The 18,091-nt window shown below is 39.3% G+C and overlaps 1 long non-coding RNA gene across 1 annotated transcript; it reads right to left on the reverse strand.

Annotated features, from left to right (window-relative positions):
• Positions 1-273: 273 nt before the first annotated feature.
• On the reverse strand, positions 274-9,738 carry LOC148843790 (uncharacterized). Its single transcript, XR_016103627.1, has 2 exons — positions 9,462-9,738; positions 274-1,111 (listed from the first exon to the last, which is right to left on the reverse strand). It is a non-coding gene; the product is annotated as an uncharacterized LOC148843790 (long non-coding RNA).
• Positions 9,739-18,091: the final 8,353 nt, after the last annotated feature.

The following is an 18,091-nucleotide window of genomic DNA, read 5'->3' on the forward strand; positions in this document are numbered from 1 at the left end:
ATATGAAATTCAACAATAAAATAATAAAACAAATTAATTCAGCAAAGAGAGCAATTAAAAAATGAAAAACCCTAACACATTAACAACTAACAAGAAGATTTCAGCAATTAAATAATCCTATATGATGCATGCTCTAGAACATATCTAACCCTAAATGTTGGAATGCAAATGCAAATAATTAAAAAAAATTTATTTTTGAAATTTGAAAATTTTAAATTCAAATTCAGATTCAAATTAAAATTCAAATTTTGAAATTTAAACTCAAATTCGAAATTTTGAATAATTCCCTAATTAACAATTATTTACTCAATTAAATAACTAATTAGATCCAAGGATGGAACAAAAGAAAGAAAAAAAAATCCTGAAAAAAAAAATCGGATCTATCAAGAAATAAAAATAATTAACTAAGAATTCAAAAACATTACTTTACCAAAAGGAATTCAAAAAAAAAAAAACAAAAAAAACAAGATTAAATTGGACAACTACACCGGAATCGCAATCCCAATTCTCTTGTCTTCTATTTTCTTCAACAATCTGGCGACGCTCCGATACCCCTTCTTTTGCTATTATGTCCTACAATATCAAAGAGAAACATGAATTAAAATGAGATTATAGATCAAGTAATCAAACAAAAATAAAAAAAAAATAATGAAATAGATTCGAACAAAGCAAATAAAATTTTTTTCTCCGTTGCTTCTCCAGCAACAGCGCAAAAAACTTGGTGTGCCAGAATCGTATCACTAACCACTTCAGAACACCAGTTTCAATATTTATAAAATTTTCAATTCTCAAAATAACTACAAAATGCAGTTAATGGTGAGAATGGGGTCGTATCCACAGGGAAGCGAGGGAAAAATTGTTACGTACTTCAGTCTGGAAAAAATAACAAGACTTGAGATTATAGAAACACAAAATTTAATTAACTAAACAGAAATCCATTAAAATAAAATTCTAACAATGCTAAAAGTAAAAATTGTAGAAAAATAAATAAATAACAGAAAAAAAAATAAAATATCTGCAACTTGGTCACAGGTAGCAATCTCCGGATCTATCCTTTGACCCTCAAACTCCTCGAGCTAGGCCTTCCATCTTACCTGGCCAAATTTCAGATCTGCAGAAAGGAAGACAAAAATTAAATTTGATAAAAAGAAATTGCAAAAATAAAATAAAAATAGAAAATTAAAGAACGGAAAATAAAAACACTTGTAAAAAGTAAATCTAAAACTATGGGAAAATAGTTGGGAATCGGATCCAGAGGTGGCAGTAGTGGCTAGGCGAACTACAGGCAGGAACCCCTCCTCTTGCTTGGGCGTTCTCCTCTTCCTTTACCCTTAAACTTCTCAAGAATAACCTTCTATCTCACCAGGGGGTATAATCCAACCAAAATTAAATCTAGATGATTGCCAAAATAAAAATAACATAAAAGAAAATAATGAAAACGAAAGGGATGTTTGATTAAATCCAGTGGCGGTAGTTGTAGATTGGCTAGACTACTTGTAGGAACCCCTCCTGACAAGATTTGTGCGTCCTTCCTTTCTACAACTCTTGAACTCCTTAAGAAACCTTAGCATTGTGAATTGGGTGAATTGACCAACCCCTTCTCAAGGGCCCATTGGGTCCTTTTTATAAAGAAGGGTGGACATAATTGGGATTAGAGAGGAAGAGATGGTCAGCTCTTGGGTTTACGCACAAATATGGGAACCCTAAGGTTTGAAAATGGAGGGTTAGGATTGTTCTAATGAGATCCTAAGGTTGAAAAGAGGAGGAGAGGGTGCCCAATATTATGTAGGGCTGAGATTTGGGCGCCTAGAATGGTGGGTGCAGATTTGGGCACCTACAACTGGAGAAAGGTGATTGGTCTATGTGATGTGGTGCCCAAAGGTGATTGATTGAGCTTTAAGATGTGAGGTGTATGGATAGATGATGTTTAGGGAGAGATCTAAGTGTACGAGAGGTTGCTAAGGCTTGGATGGTTGAGATTAGAGGTTAGGAGAGAGTGAAGGGTGGAGATTTGATAACCTAGGGCGGCTAAGGGAGAAAAAGATGAGGGGGAGGTGCCAAGGGTTTCAATGATGAGAGAGAGTTCTGCTAATTTAGTGGGAGGGGTGCCTATCTTGATTTGGCAGATAGGAGGCGCCCTTTTGTGCTTTGTTTTTCATAGAAACACCCCCTCTCTCAGTTGGAATTCACACCATCTTCCCAAAAATTGCATTTCAGCACTAAAACTTCCCCAGTTTTCCCCAAGATTTTCGTAGGGACCCTCAAAGGTCACAATGTTGAATTTAACTGGGAAATGGCACATTTTGACTATTCTAAGGCCTAAGTAACCCTAAATTAATGCCCGTTAAGGCATTAAAATACAGAGTTATCACTGGGCACGTTCTGGGCAGTTCACCTATTCACGCCCATGCTTTGGTATTTAATAAAAATAAATTAACATGTAATCACTAATTTGCCCATTCTCAGAATAACACGGCATTCCTAGAAATTCTCTCAACAATAGAATTTGTCACTAAAATAAAACATAATAGTGATGTACAAAACCATCACTAAATTAGTGATGCCCATTAAGGCATCAAAATGTTTGTCACTAAATTAGTGACAGATTTTAAATTCATCACTATATGTTATAATGGCATTGCCTATAGTGGCGGGCATAATTTTGTTGATTGTTCGTCACTATAGCCTTTTAGTGACAAATTTCTGATCTATAGTGACGGTTTTCGTTCATCACTAAAAGCGAATTTTCTTGCAGTGATACCCAAGTTTTGAGCCTTGATGGATATCACTAATTAGTATATCAAAGAAGCCCAATCTAACACCTAGTGCAGTACCATAATCAAGTATAGGGATTATATGTAACTTTCTAATTTTTCTCATCAATATCCAAGGTCCAGGGTATAATTAGAAAATGGTCTAGGTTTAATGTTTCATCCAAACACACACTACATGTACTTCGAGTGTAATCTTAGCAGTTGAGACAAGCTGCCCCAATTTCTTTGGTAGCACACCAGTGTCAGCCTTGGTAGGATAAAATCTCCAAGCCTTTCCAGCGGTTGAGAACATTATAAACTAACACAAGTCTCATAAGTGTCCATTTTAAGGGGTAATTATACAGAAATATTCCAATATCAATATGAAACAATAATGTACTTTTATTCATTTATAATAAATGTATCTGTACATTAATTTGATTAAAGCTAAGAGCATATACTATCTAATAGGTAGTTCATGCCCAATATTAGTCTCAAAATTGACATCTAACTAGAGATGGTGTTGTGTGTACTTGAAGTCGACTTTATAACACTACTACAACAAAAACCAGTCTCAACTTGCTTGGATCAAAGTGGGCATGTGAACCTGATATGCTCTGATGTCTTTCTTGCAAAAGCACAATAGATGAATGATGAAAATAAACTTCTATCACAATTGGGTCGAATAAGGGTTTCTGAGATGCAAAAGGAGAAATGGAGAGGATTGATGAATTCACCCCTCCCTAGTCCCTTATACAAAGTACTCTCCTAACTGAATTAGGAGCTAATCCAAATCAAATTTGGATTAGGACTTCATCTTTAATTGATAAGAACTCTTTTCTTAAGAGAATAGGTGCTCCATATCCAGATCCATGCCCATTTTCAACGCAAATCACATGAGGTGATCACTTAACTAATCATATTAATAGTGGACCTTAGGCTCATTTTCTTTAATGTTTCATGTCCAAAGGTGTCGCATAGACATTTTAGGCCTGAATATTGTATGTCATGGAACTCACATAAGTCTCACATAAATCCATAAGGCTTCAGCCCCACCTTTAGTAGAGGTTAGGCCAAATTCAAAACTTTGGGGCAGTAAACCCCTGACCCAATCAACTTGGGCTCAATTTGGGCCCAACATTTACATAAATGATCATTGGATTCAACCACCCTATGAAAACCCAAGTATAATGGGCTTATGTAAGATAAAACACATTAGGTAATCAACCTTGTAATAGTCTCTTGCACCTAATCTCTTGGCCCATAATCATCAAAACACTTCCCACACGGGAGGACCTCTTCTCTGACTGAAAAATGCAATGTCACACTTTCTACTCAGATGGATCCCGAGATTAAAACCCTTTGTAAACATTTTTTTTATAAAATAGTAATATAGCATATAAATACATTTTGTAAATTAGACTTCAAATATAATTGAAATCCATTGTTAGCAGTTTAGGTTTCCATCAAAGAAAGTGTAAGCCATGATATTCACATTGTCTGATAAAGGATCCGATCCTATCACTACGATCATCCACTTGGGTAATTTCCTTAACTACCCCAACATACCCATATATTTGACCCTTGATGGATCTCACTAATTGGCATATCAAAGACAGATTAGTCCAAAACCTAGTGCAGTATCATAATCAAGTCTAGGGTTAAGTGCAACTTTTCAGTTTTGCCCACCTATCTCCAAGGTCTAGGGCATAAATAGAGATTGGTTTAGTTTTAGTGTTTCTTCTAAACACCCATTGGTTGTGCTTAAGGTCTAACCCTAGCAGTTAAGACAAACTATTCCACCAGTTTGATAGCACATTAGTGTTAGTCTTATTAAGAAAACTCTCTAAGTTTATCCAATGGCTGAGAATATTTTAAACTAACACGAGTCTCATAAATGTCTATTTTAAGGAGTAATTAAAAAAAACACCAATAAGAACATGGAATAATAATGTACTTTATTCATTTATTGATAAATGTTTATGTGCATCAATCTGATTGGAGTTAAGGGCATACACTGTCTAACACATGGGTGATATTTGCTACAACTTAGCTTCATGTCCTTAAGACCAACTATCAACAAAACAACAATCTACAATCTCTCAAGGTTCATAAACTCATACTACAATAGGGCAACAAGATATTTCTACTTCATTATTCTTTTAATTAGATCCACCTCTTGGTCCACTATAATGAAAAACATTAAGTAACAACCCCTTTGTCACCCCTTAACACAACCTCCTAGCTTCCAACCTAGAAGGGCAACCATAATAAGAAAAAAAGAGTTTAGTTCAAGATCATAAGTAGAAGTCAAAGGCAAGGGAGTCTTAGATTATATAGGAAGTATATGTACAGAAAGTAACTTGAAATCTATGTTCTTGTAAAAAAGAAACGAATGTATGATGTCACTATATTGTCATGTAGAGACTATGAAATCTAGATGTAGGGCTATTTTTGTACTTTTACTCTTCGTTGTTGTATAACTATTCTTTGTATTCTCTTTCTCTTGTACATTAAAGGGTAGGTTTGTCCTTTTACCTTTTAATATAAATATATCTTTTAGGGTGTCGATTGACACAAGGTGTCACACCCACCATTCAGCTGTGTTCTCTTCTTTTCTCTCTCTCTCTCTCTCTCTCTCTCTCTCTCTCTCTCTCTCTCTTTCTGACTCTAACATGGTATCAAAGCAGATCACGACCTGAACTTCACTTAACATCCCAGCTACTACTGATTCAAAAACTCCCTAACAGTATTTGGAAGTTCTTGAGTGTCTTTTAATACTCTTCCTGGATTGGCTACAAATATGAACTTTATAGATCTATTTCCTGGACTGTTGCGCCATCAGATTCACCTTTCTTCTCAGATCTCCCCGTAGAGACCTTAGATTAGCCTAAAATTTTAGATCTAGTGTCACCTAGAACAAATCTACTGAATCCCTTTGGTTTGGTTTGGATCAGTTTTGTCTTTAAGGGGTTTTGATCCACTCTTCAGTTTGGTAGAACTATAAAGTTGCCTTTTTTGGACATCAACAAAAAGGTATTCTCCTTTTCTTTCTCTGGTTCTTTTTTTTTTTTGGTTTCTGGAAGTGTGTGTTGTTGCCTTTTGTCTTCCAATGGCATCAGAAAGGATGGAGGTTCTTCCTAATAAGTTCAATGGTATGAACTACGCATTATGGAAGTATAATTTTTAGTTCCATGTCGAAGCTAAGGGTCTTTGATGCTCGAATCAGTGTGCTATCATCAAATTCAAGGGGAGAGTAAATAGATGGGGAGTTCCAAAATTACCTAAACAACATGGAATTCAACCACAGAAATCCTGCATGAGCACCCTACAACAAAACGGGATAGCAGAAAGGAAGAATGGACATACCTTGAGTGTAGTCAGAACACTTCTATAGGATTCCCATGTACCCTCTTGGTTTTGGATGGAGCCGGTCAGCACTACTGTGTATCTCATAAATCGTCTTCCATCATATGTTTTGAATAAATCCTCTCCTTCTCAATCTCTCTTTCACAAACCCCTAGACTTATCCATGCTCAAGGTTTTTGGTTGTGCTTATTTTGTCCACCTTCCACCTCATGAGTGCATAAAGTTAACTACATAAGCAACTTTGTGTGCCTTTATGGGGTACAGTTCTAAACACAAAGGGATCCTTAGCTATGATCCTTTTGTTCATCATCTTAGAATTTCTCGTAATGTAGTTTTTCTTAAAAGTTTGTCCTTTTTTGAACATATTGTGAAATTCCCAGTTCCTTCTATTTCCTTGCTGCACAATTTTGATTCTACAAATACCTCAAATATTCCATTGTGACTTCTGCAACAACTTCAGACCTACCTTAGGAAGCAACAACCTTCTTCAATTTCCATCCCCCCTCTGCTCTGCCTCCATTTACTAATTCGGTCACTCCAACTACCTCAGTAAGTGTACCTAACCTTCCTCCTGAACCCACTACTCCCACTTTACACCATTCCTCTAGAATTTCTCATCCACTTAACCGTTATAGTTATTCACCAGACCATAGCTCCTTTTTTGTTGTTTTATCTACCATAGACATTTTCAGATCTTACTAGCAGGCCATAGTAGAAGCACATTGGAAAGATGCCATGGATTTTAATATTCGAGCCCTTTTTAAGAATGACACTTGGGACCTGATCAAAGCTCCACCTAAGACATCTCTCATAGGAATTTGATGGGTCTATTCTGTGAAACTAAAATCCAATGAAAGCCTAAACAAATATAAAGCTAGGCTTGTTGCATAGGGATATAAATAGGAATATGGGATAGACTATGAGGAGATCTTTTTTTCTTTAGCTAAAATGACCACTCTACGACTTCTGGTGGCTATATCTACATCCAAACAATGGACAATCCATCAAATGGATGTCAAGAATGCTTTTCTCCATGGGGAGTTGAAAGAGACAGTCTATATGAAGCCCCCTCTGGGATATTGTACAAACTCGTAGCTTGTTTATCGTCTGAAGAAGTCGCTCTATGGCCTGAAGCAAGCTCCTAGGGCCTAGTTTGAGAAGTCCAAATCCATCATCACTGATGTTGGATTTACCCAGAGTTCTAATTATTCGTCATTCATCTTAATACTCCTTTATGTTGATGATATACTCATTATAGGGGATGGCATAGAAGGAATTTCTAGGCTACATCAGTTACTCAGTGAGTTGTTTAAAATGAAGGACTTGGGGCCTTTGACATATTTCTTAGGACTTGAAGTGAGCAGAAACTCTCGGGGCTACTTTGTTAATCAATAGAAGTATGCGACTAATCTTGTTAAACTGGCAAATCTTAGTGACTCTAAGATTGTGCACACCCCACTAGAACTGAACCTAAAACTTAGTAAACATTGCGGTTCTCCTCTTGAAGATCCTACCCTTTATCATCAGCTAGTGGGCAATTTAATATATCTCACCATGACTCAGCTAAATATATCTTATGAAGTTCAGATAGTAAGCCAGTTCGTGTATCTGTAGTTCATCAAATCATTAGATATGTGTGAGGCACCTTGTCACATGGGATATTCTTCTCTTCCTCATCCCCTATTAACCTTATGGCCTATTCGGATATTAATTGGGTTAGATGCCCTGATACATGACAATCCATTATTGGATGGTGTGTTTTCTTAGGAAACTCTCTTATCACATGGAAGTGCAAGAAACAAGCTACTGCGTCCAAATCTTCCACCGAAGCTAAATATAGGGCTATGTCTTCCGTGTGTAGTGAGATCATATGGCTTCAAGCTCTTTTATTTGAAATACTTAATGAGACATCATTGTTTGTCCCTCTCTATGCAGACAATATCAGTGCAATAAAAGTTGCTTCCAACCCTGTATTCCATGAGCGCTCCAAACACATAGAAGTTGATTGCCACTTTATCCACGATCTCCTTCTCAAGGGTACCATATCTCTTCCTCATGTCTCCTTCGGGCTCTAACTAGCAGACCTGTTGACTAAAGCAATGACATGAACTCGACATCTATTTCTCATGGACAAACTAATTCTTATTCCTAGGCATTAGATTGAGGGGAGTATAGAGACTATGAAATCTAGCCGTAGGGCTATTTTTTTTACTTTTACTCTTCTTTGTTATATAACTATTCTTTGTACTCTCTTTCTCTTGTACATTAAGGGCAGATTTATCATTTTACCTTTTAATATAAATATATCTTTTAGGGTGTCGATTGACAAAAGGTGTCACACCCACCATTCGGCTGTATTCTCCTCTCACTCTCTCTCTCTCTCTTTTTTCTGACTTTTGATCTCACTCTAACAAGTGCCATATAATTAATTACAAATTCCAATTACTACTTACTAATGAAAGAATGAAACATACCATCAACCCTAAATTGGGATGATTAAAACACATAATTTATTAATGACCATTAAAGTTAAAACCCAACATTCACAAATGCATACATTAACCCCAAAACCTGGAACCCTCTTGTTGTTGTTGTATCATGTTACACAGAAATTGGTGAAATGATAATCAGCAACTGGAAATGCAAAATCAATCCACCTTCTATAGAAGTTGTATCATGTTGTATCAAGAATTTCAGTTTATTACTTGGAAGTTGGAACATAGTCCCACCTCCTCCTTGTATAGAAGACTAAGTGAGAAAACCATGTTGTCAGAAATAAAATTTCCTTATAGTTTTATCATTGGATCTGTAGACTTGTTTTGTGAAATAAGAAATCAGATGGTCTAGACTAAAGATGCCATCTGAGAGAACATAATTTACAATTTTCCTTTTGGTATCATCAATAATCCAAGTAGGATTTAGGAAGAAGATTCGAAAAGTTTACACCATATACAATTTTTTTTTTCAAATACTAATAAACAAGTAGAAAAGAAAACTTTCGATGGTTGGAATTCTCGAGATCCCCTCTCGCTTCCTTTCAACATTCCATTTCTTCCCATTCAAAAGAACTGCAACAAACCCAAACACCCTTTCAACATTACATTATCCGAAATCATTGCAGTCCAAGACAACACACTTTTTTTGAGTATTTTATCAAATACATTGTAAGCAACACCCGTTGGAATATTGAGATTGATATTAGAAAGGAAGTTAATGCATGCTGATATGTACGATTGTACATGAACCATTGGCACAATTTGTATCTCAAAAAAACAAAAGAAAAAAGGAAAAGAAAAGAAAACTGAAGTGATTTGAAGCAAGATTCAATCGAGCTCTTACCTAAAAGGATTCGCGGCAGTGGTGCTGTGGTGATGCCACTAGAAAACCCTTACCAACAGCAACTAGAAAACCAACAACAAATGTCTCCCACTACGATTTTAGGCAAGTTCCAGCAGCAACAAGTGTTTTATAAGAAAAGGATAGAGTACGGAGCAAGGGAAATCAAAATAGGGGTATGCCAAGATCGAGAGAGAGAAAGAGAGAGAGAGAGAGAGAGAAAGAGAGGGAGAGAGAGAGCAGGCAGGAAACAACCAAAAAGGGAATGGGAAAAATTGAGACCTATGTTATTTGTTTTTTTCTATTTTGAATAAAAGAGGGACCCAATAAGGGTGTGAATAGTATTCAAACATTCGATTTCAAATTCGAGATTGGACATAATTGAATCAAATTTGAATAATTTGAATATCTAATCGGTCAAATTTGAATATTCTATTCATATGGTATAGCTGATCGGATTCGAATTTGGATATGACTTGATTTGACTCGATAAATATCTGAACTTGACTGATTATTTAAATATTATATAATATATATATCTATAATATTTAAATGCTTTATATAATTTATATATATAATAAATATATTATTTAAATAACTTATATAATTATATACTTTATATAAATAAAATATTTATTTTACATTTATTAATTACCTAAAATAATTAATTGGTCGAATTCAAATTGAACATTCAAATATTTAATCAAATTAGAACTCAAATTCAAATATTACTTTTCAATATCCGTCAAATGTCCAATCGAATTCAGATATTGGATTTCCTAATCCAATATCTGAATTCGAGCTTGGATATTACCTAATTCGATTAAAATTCAATCTGTTTACACCCCTACCAATATGATTCAGTATTTTGTTCATGGCCCTGACCCTTTCACCATAGCTTCTATGCCATGGTTTGGGTCTGTAGATAATATATTGCCACAGTATTAGCTCCGGTTTGTGATGCCGTGGCTAACATATTGCTATGGTTTGTATCTGTGGCCATATCCTAAATTAAAAGGTCAGACCAATTGCAACAGATAAATAAATCTATTGCTATGAACCACCCTCAAGCATCGGTTTTTGTTGTTTGTTGCTAGATTTCCGCTGCTAGAAGTTAGTTTTCTTGTTTTCAAAGGTCATCACCTTGGAATCCACATGGGCAAATTGTAATGCACAAGTACATAGGTTTAGTGGAGATATCCGTTGCTCCTATAACACATACAAAGAAAACATATATCAATTTCTTAGCTTCTAAGGTAGCCTCCCATTCATCAACCAAAATTTGATGAAGGATGTTGATGCACAAAGGAAGTTGGATGATCATTAATTATCTTGTGGTTAATTAGCTTAGTAGCTATGCATATTTTATATTGTCGGTTAAAATGAAAATAAGATTCTAAGCTTAATATGACCACCAGGTAAACATGAAAAATACTCTACTCGCTTTTTGACAAGTTGTCACAGGGCTAATCGACGGGGCCCCGTGCGACGCTCGATTGGGGTCGAAAAAGCCTACAAATGCAAGCAACAACACACAAAAGGAAACAAGAATGCACACAAATTAGAAAAAGGCAACTTGTATTGTATTAATCAGTGGTAAGCACAAGCACACAGTACAGTGTCGAGGGGATCTCGTGCTTAACCTTTACACGCTTATGAGCTCACTTGACTACCTACCTCCCCTCAAAGAGTACGTTAAGCTTTTGAGGGAGTGACAAAATGATACATCAAAATACTGTACATGCATACTACTATTTACATAATTGCCATTGGCATACCCCCCTTACAAAAAGAGTACAAGGACCCAACCCAAAACACTTAGATGGCGTGCTGGTGGCGCTGATGGTGGCTGAACCGTCATAGTCTCCCCCACTCAATTCAATCTTCGTCCTCGAAGATTCTTCCTCAAGTACTCATCCAACTTCACTGCGAACGGAAGGAGGTCTTCTACAATCTCCCAGGTGTCTTCTTCTATAGGTCCCTTCCACTTCACCAGGTACTCCCATTCTGATGCTTGGGAGGATTGGGACAACCTATGGTTGATGATGGAGTCGAGGGATCGGTTCTTGGGTGGTTGGTAGGATGGGTGTGGGCGTTGACTTTGGTTTCGGGAGGTATCTTGGCTGTCGGCATGGTAGGGTTTAAGTTGGCTTACATGAAAGACAAGGTGTACTTTTAGCCAAGGGGGTCGTTTGAGTCTATAGGCTGAAGCTCCTACTTGGCAATGGGTATAGAGTTTTACTAAGGCCAGGTCACCTACTTGGAAGTTCTCGGGTCGTCTACCCAAATCGGCCCATTTCTTCATTCTTCTAGAGGCTTTCTCTAGGGAGGCTCGAGTGATGTCAAGGCATTCTTTCCATTCCCTAGTGAAAGTGAAGGCTCGAGGGCTTCTTCCTTGATGGTCGTTGACGATGCTGTGCGGACATCTTGGTAGTTGGCCGGTGATGACTTCAAAAGGACTTTGATTGGTGGAGGAGCTCTTCTGTGTGTTGACGGAGAACTATGCAATGTCCAGCAATCGAACCCAATTCTTCTGTGTAGCTGATACAAAATGGCGGAGGTACTCTTCAAGGAGGGAGTTCATTCTCTCTGTCTGCCCATCTGACTCTAGATGGCTGTTGCTGGAGAAGTTAAAGTTCGAGCCAAGAAGCTTGAAAAGCTCTGTCCATAAAGCACTAGTGAATCGGGGATCTCGATCACTAACAATATTCTGTGGGACTCCCTAATATTTCACCACATGCTTGAAGAAAAGGTATGTCGTGTCTTCAGCTGAAAGGTGCTTTGGTGCTGGGGTGAAAGTGGCATACTTGGAAAATCTATCGACAACAACAATGATGGCTGCATAGTCTTCCACTTTAGGAAGACCGCTGATGAAGTCCATGGAAACATTCTCCCAAAGTTGTGAAGGAGTTGGAAGAGGTTGTAGGAGTCCAAGAGGCTTGGCACACTCGGGCTTGCCTTGTTGGCAAATCAGGCATGTCCTCGTGTATTCTCGAACATCTTGCTCCATATGAGACCAATAGTAGGCATGTTGTAGAAGTGCCAAGGTACGCTGCCACCCAGGGTGTCCTGCCCACAAGCCGTCATGACATTCACGTAGGAGAGTCTTTCTCAAGTATTCAACTCTCGGTACAAATATCCGCCTTCCCTTTGTCAAAAGAAGGCCTTCTTCAACCCAAAACCGCCTAGTCTTCCCTTCACGAGCTACTATCGATAGGCTTTAAGCAATGGGGTCCTTCTGGAGTCCTTCCTTGATGCGCTTAATGAGGTCCAGTCTGATCTGGCTTTGAGAGGGACCCTCACCCGTGGATAGTGCTGCAAGCTTGGCCTTCCTGCTAAGTGCATCAGCAACCCTGTTCATCGGCCCTGGCTTGCACTCTAGAGTCATGTCAAACTCCGCTAAGAAATCTTTCCATCGAGCTTGCTTAGGGCTTAGCTTCTTCTGTGACTGAAAGTAACTAGTAGCTATGTTGTCAGTCTTGACCACGAACTTGGAGCCAACCAGGTAGTGTCGCCATGTGCGGAGGCAGTGGATGATGGTTGTCATCTCCTTCTCTTGCACAATGTACCTCCTCTCAGTATCATTCAATTTGCGGCTTTCAAAGGCGATGGGATGTCTTTCTTGCATCAAGACCCCACCAATGGCAAAATCAGAAGCATTTGTGTGTAGCTCATACGGCTTGCTTGGGTCAGGCAAGTCGAGGACAGGTTCTGCTGAGACAGCTCTCTTCAAATCATCAAAAGCTGTTTGGCAACACTCACTCAAGGTCCACATACTAGTCTTCTTCAGTAAGTTGGTGAGGGCGGTGGCTCGTGCTGAGAATCCAGAGATGAATCTTCGATAGTAGTTCACGAGGCCAAGGAAGGAGCAAAGTTCGGTGACCCTAGTGGGCGATGCCCAATCTTGAATGACCTTGACTTTAGTTGGATCCATACTGATTGTGCCTGCTCGGATTATGTGTCCAAGGAAGGCCACCTCTTCTGTGGCGAAAGAACATTTCTCTTTCTTAACAAACAGGTTGTTGTCCTGCAAGACCTGGAAAACAGTACAGAGGTGGTCAACATGTTCCTCCAAGGTTCTACTGTAAATTGCAATATCATCAATATACACAACAACAAATTGGTCTAGGTAGGGATGAAATATTCTGTTCATCAATGTACAAAAGGTGGCTAGAGCATTGGTGAGCCCAAAGGGCATGACACGAAATTCAAATGACCCATATCGGGTAACACAAGCTGTTTTGTGCTCATCTCCTTCGGCTATACGCACTTGATAGTACCTTGACCTTAGGTCTAGCTTGGTGAAGTACTTGGCCCTACTGATCTGGTCAAAGAGGTCAGCCACCAAAGGTATGGGATATTTGTTCTTGATGTTGAGCTTGTTGAGAGCTCGATAGTCAATACAGAGCCAAAGAGATCCATCATGCTTCTTTTGAAATAGGACTGGTGCTCCAAAAGGGGCCTTAGAAGGCTGAATCAATCCAACATCCAACAACTCATTCAACTGCTTTCAGGTGTTTTCTTCACAAACTGGCCACCCCTGTATCCAGAGTCTCCTTCAGGTCTTCTGTAGAACTTAAAAGTGTTGGGTTTACTTGGCCCAGAGTCTCCTTTGGGCGCGTAGTAAGGTTTCCTATCACCTCCAATCTTCCCTACACCCAGAGTCTCCTTTGGCCAGTTGTTCAACAACGGCCATGGCTGTGGCAAGGTCCTTCACACCTCGTCTCTGGAGTTCAAGCTCGGCCCATTGTTGTAGGCCATCCATAAAGTTAAAGAGCAGGTCTTTGTCTGCCATGTCCATGATCTCGAGCGATAGTGCGGAGAACTCCTTCACGTACTCATGCAATGAGCCCGTGTGTTTTAGGTTCTTCAGCTTCTGACGGGCTTGGTACTCCACGTTCTCTGGATAGAACTAGCGCTTTATCTCGCTCTTGAACATGGACCAGGTATTAATGGAGCATAATCTTCGCTCCGCATTGGCACATCTCCTACGCCACCATAAGATAGCAACATCAGTAAGATACATAACAACATTACGCACCTTGGCCGCCTCTTCAACGAGTTCGACGTCGGTGAAATATTGTTCCATTTTCCATAGGAAGTTGTCAAGCTCCCGGGCATCGTGGGTCCCTGCATATGAGGTAGGCTCGCGGACTTTGATCTTTGGAGGGGCTGGAGCACCAGGTGTGCTAGCTATACTAGCCATCAACCTCTTCAGAAGGGTCACTTCGCCCTTCAAGTCTTTGAGCTAGATCTGTAGGCACTTCACCAGGTCTTCTAGTGGGTTGTCTGGCCTGTTGGAGCTGTCACCAGACTGATCCTCCAATCTTTCCACGACCGATGCTACGGTTCAAGGTTGAGTTGAAGCTCGTCCACACGATTACGAGTTTCGCCAACCACTGCTTCACAGCGCATGATGCGCTTGTCCATGGTCGCGAGCTTGTCAACTGACTTGTCACGCTTGCTATGTTTTGAGCTGACGCCTTTGTCTTTGGGAGAGCTATCTCTAGGCTCGTCCTCATCATAAACTCATGAGATCCCTTCCTGGATCTCCTCTCGCGTATCACGATTCTTCATCGGGCTGGTGTTGTTGCGGGGCACGACAGGGACTCGTTGGGCTTGACAACCACTAGTGTCAATGAGGCTCTGATACCAACTGTCACGGGGCTAATCGACGGAGCTCCATGCGGCGCTCGATTGGGGTCGAGAAAGCCTACAAATGCAAGCAACAACACACAAAAGGAAACAAGAGTGCACACAAATTAGACAAAAGGCAACTTGTATTGTATTAATCAGTGGTAAGCACAAGCACACAATATAGTGTCGAGGAGATCTTGTGCTTAACCTTTACACGCTTATGAGCTCACTCGACTACCTACCTCCCCTCAAAGACTATGTTAAGCTATTGGGGGAGTGACAAAATGATACATCAAAATATTGTACATGCATACTACTATTTACATAATTGCCATTAGCATTCCCCCTTTACAAAAAGAGTACAAGGACCCAACCCAAAACACTTAGATGGCGTGCTGATGGCGTGCTGATGGTGGCTGAACCATCACAGTGGCATGCCAAACGATTGCATGTTTATCAAGCATGATTGCCACAAGGAAATTTTGACATGTGGCATTTTAATCTATCACAAATATCTTGAAGCATGCCGCATCATCAACAATGAAATGCTATGAGTATTTTTGTGGAAAAAAATTATGGAATATTTGCCAATTATAATTGCCATATGGCAATCTTTATGTGAATCTCAGGACATATGCCATGTCAACTAGTTAAAGGTTATTAAGTGGCATGTGAAGGGAATGAGAGATCCATCCCATTGATGCCCAAAGATTGTGGAATAAGGGGTGAATTTCAAAAATTTTTCTCTCCCTTCAATTGGGAATCACATTCCCTATTTAGAAAATCATATTTTCAAGGATCAATCTTGAACCTTAAACTGAACCAGATATGAACCAAAAGAAATGGGAGAGAATAATACCTGATACGGAGAAGTAATATCTCCCAACGAAGGTGTTCACGCCCAAGGAAGGATCCAAAGACTGCTCCCACTGAAGATGGCGCAGTGCAGGATAGAGCAAAATCAATAGTGTTCTTCCCAAGAACTCTGTCATTCACAAGAAACAGCAGGATGGAACGTGAGCACAGCTTCCCTTTTCAGTCCTTTCTCAAAGAACTGATGTCAAGATCCAATCTTGACTTCTCCCACAACTGGAGATCGAACTGGCAAATAAGGTGGCAAGAGCAGGGAGGCGGCAAGAGAATATTCGCAGGGTGCAGAATTCTCTCTTCTTGATTTCAGCACTAAAGAGGATCTGACGTGTTTCTTGGTCTCTCTAAAGGCTGTCGCCCCCTCCTTCTTTTTGTTACCTTGAAAAGATCAGCTCCTAATCCCATTAGGAGGTGCTTATCCAAATCATATTTGGATCAGCCTTCTCTTCTAGTGATAAGGTTAAACCCTTATCTTATCTGCAAATTAGATTAGCTTTATCCTAATCCCATTAGGAGGTTTCTAGATCTGAATCACATTCAGATCTGGACTCTCTGAGTGTATAGGATTAAGACCCTATCTTATCTGCTAATCCATCTCAAAATTTGCCCCTTTAATTAACTAAATTAATAGCCTAATTCGAAATGGGCTTCAGGCCCATCAAGCTTATGTGCTCACTTAACCTTCCTAACTGCTGCCCAGTTGGGCTTCCTTGTATGGCGTGGGACCCAAACATTGATCTACACATCAGCCATATGGGTTCGGCCCAGCCTTTGTTAAAAGGCCTGGTCGAATACACTGTTAAGACAGTGCACCCCCTGAAACCCATCAAATGGGCTCTATGGGCCCAACACTTACCCTAAGTGGTCCCTGGGCCAAGCCACCTTGTAACACCCAGGGACTGTGGGCAGATGCAAGATTAGCCCATCAGGTATTATCCTCAATGGTCTTACACTTAACCTCTCAGCCCATAATGATCATACACTGCCCAACAAGAGAGGACATCTCCCTCGGCTGCAAGGAACAGTGTTGCACTCTCCACTTATATGGATCCCGGGAATTAAAACCTTTTGCAAACATTTTAGAAACCATAATATATATACTTTTATATCTCATATAAAATATACTTTGCAAAACAAATCTCAACGGTTAAAATCGGCTGCCGGCAGTCTTGGTTTCCAACAGTGAGAGTGCATCCCCGATCATTACCTTTGTCCGACAAAGGGGCTGATCCTGTCACTATGATCACCCACTCAGATGAATTCTCGGATTGTCCCAACATACCCAGGTTTTGACCCCCGCTAAGGATCTCACTGATTGGTACATCAAAGACAGTCCGATCCAACACCTAGTGCAGTATCATAATCGAGTCTAGGGGTCGGGTGTAACTTTCTAGTTTTGCCCATCAATCTCCAAGGTCCAGGGCAATACTGGAAATCTGGTCCAGTTCAAAGATTCAATTAATCCCACACTGTATGTGCCTAGGGTCTCACCCCGGTAGCTGAGATAAGCCACCCCAACCGACTTGGTGGCACTGCAGTGTCAGCCTTATTAGGATAGGTCTCCCCAGACCGACCCACTGGCTGTGAACATTCTAAACTAACACGAGTTTCAATAAGTGTCCAGTTTAAGGGTATTACACAGAAACATACCAAGGGAACATGAATCAAATATGCACTTTTATTCATTTACAATAAACTCATAAAGTACATCAATTTTGATTGAAGCTAAGGGCATACAAAACTGTCTAACAACATAGACATTGGTAGGTGTGTCAAAGGCTCCAAATACAACCAATTAATGTATCTTGTTCAATTTTCCCAGCAATCAAACATTGAAAAATGAATTTTCTCACATATTTGGCCTCAACAACCAAAAAGAAATTTTCGTTTCTCATCCCACCCATTCTCGCAACCTAATATATATATATATATATATATATATATATATATATATATATATATATATATTAAAATTGGTCTGTCTATGTCAACATGTCTCTCATTTGAGATAAGTTATTTATCTATTTAGGTCTCCCCAGACCGACCCACTGGCTGTGAACATTCTAAACTAACACGAGTTTCAATAAGTGTCCAGTTTAAGGGTATTACACAGAAACATACCAAGG

Source organism: Nelumbo lutea, chromosome 8, assembly GCF_056320005.1.
Source record: "Nelumbo lutea isolate HS-2025 chromosome 8, American lotus-T2T, whole genome shotgun sequence".
Lineage (NCBI taxonomy): Eukaryota > Viridiplantae > Streptophyta > Magnoliopsida > Proteales > Nelumbonaceae > Nelumbo > Nelumbo lutea.